This window comes from Macrotis lagotis, chromosome 6 (assembly GCF_037893015.1).
Source record: "Macrotis lagotis isolate mMagLag1 chromosome 6, bilby.v1.9.chrom.fasta, whole genome shotgun sequence".
Taxonomy (NCBI): Eukaryota; Metazoa; Chordata; class Mammalia; order Peramelemorphia; family Peramelidae; genus Macrotis; species Macrotis lagotis.
Window position 1 is genome coordinate 142,272,415 of NC_133663.1, and position 1,566 is coordinate 142,273,980.

A 1,566-nucleotide genomic window follows, 5' to 3' on the forward strand; every position below is an offset into this window, starting at 1 on the left:
GAAATTTGACTGGAATATTCCTGACAGTTTTCATATTATGATCTCTTTCAGGAAGTGATCAATGGATTCTGCTAATTTCTCTTTTATCCTCTGCTTCTTGAATAACAGAATAGCTTTTCTTGATAATTTCTTTTTTTTTCCTCTGAATATGGTGACTTTATTGATGGTACACAATAAAGGACTCTAGACATCTCCACCCTACTACAGGGGTGCTTTGGGACAATGATGTGAATGGGGCACAGGATCCCTGGTAGAGGAATGCATGTTATGGATGTGGGCTCCCCAGCAATGTACATTTTTTTTTGGCTGGGGATGAAGATTCATACATGGCTTCCCATTTTATTCTTTGGAGGCCATGAAGACCATGAGGTCGACTACACAGTTGCTATAACCATACTCGCTGTCATACCACGAAATAAGCTTGACAAAGTGGTCATTGAGGGCAATTTCAGTGCCTGCATCAAAGGTAGAAGAGTGGGTGTCGCTGTTAAAGTCACAGGATACAACCTGGTCCTCTGTGTAGCCCAGGGTGCCCTTCAAGGGTCCCTCTGATGCTTGCTTCACCACTTTCTTGATGTCATCATATTTGGCAGGTTTCTCCAAGCTGCAGGTCAGATCCAAAACAGATACATTGAGAGTGGGAACACGGAAAGTCATGCCTGTGAGCTTTCCATTCAGCTCAGGGATGACCTTGCCTACAGCCTTGGCAGCTCCAGTGGAAGCAGGGATGATGTTTTGGGCAGCACCATGCCAATCATGCCACAGCTTGCCAGAGGGACTATCCACAGTCTTCTGGGTAGCAGTAATAGCATGCATTGTGGTCATGAGTCCTTCCACAATGCCAAAGTTGTCAGGAATGACCTTGGCCAAGGGGGACCAAGCAGTTGGTGGTGCAGGAGGCATTACTGACAATCTTAAAGGAATTCTCATATTTCTCATGGTTCACTCCTTCACACCCATCACGAACATTGGGGCATCAGCAGAGGGGGCAGAGATAATGACCCGTTTGGCTCCACGCTTCAAGTGAGCCCCAGCCTGTTCCATGGTAGTAAAGACACCAGTGGACTCTACAACATATTCAGCTCCAGCATCTCCCCATTTGATATTGGTGGGATCCTGCTCCTGGAAGATGGTAATAGTTTTTCCATTGATCACCAGCTTTCCATTCTCAGCTTTGACAGTGCCCTTGAACTTGCCATGGGTGGAATCATATTGAAACATCTAAACCATGTAGTTGAGGCCAATGAAGGGGTCATTGATGGCCACAACATCTACTCTTCCAGAGTTGAATGCAGTCCTGGTCAACAGACATCCAATGTGGCCAAATCCATTGACTCTGACCTTCACCATATTGGTTCAGGAATGCAGCTGACCAGAGCAGCGGATCCTTACTTGGAGCTTGAAGAAGAGCTGAATCTTGATAATTTCTTAAAAAATAATGTCTAGACTTTTTTAGTTATGGCTTTCAGTTATATATATGTAATATATATATATATATTTATATGTGTATGCATGTGTATGTGTATGTTTATATGTATGTATATATATATATATCTACATACATAT

General features: G+C 43.4%; 1 pseudogene; it reads right to left on the bottom strand.

The window, feature by feature from the left end:
- Positions 1-339: 339 nt before the first annotated feature.
- Positions 340-1,350, bottom strand: LOC141491864 (glyceraldehyde-3-phosphate dehydrogenase-like; annotated as a pseudogene).
- Positions 1,351-1,566: the final 216 nt, after the last annotated feature.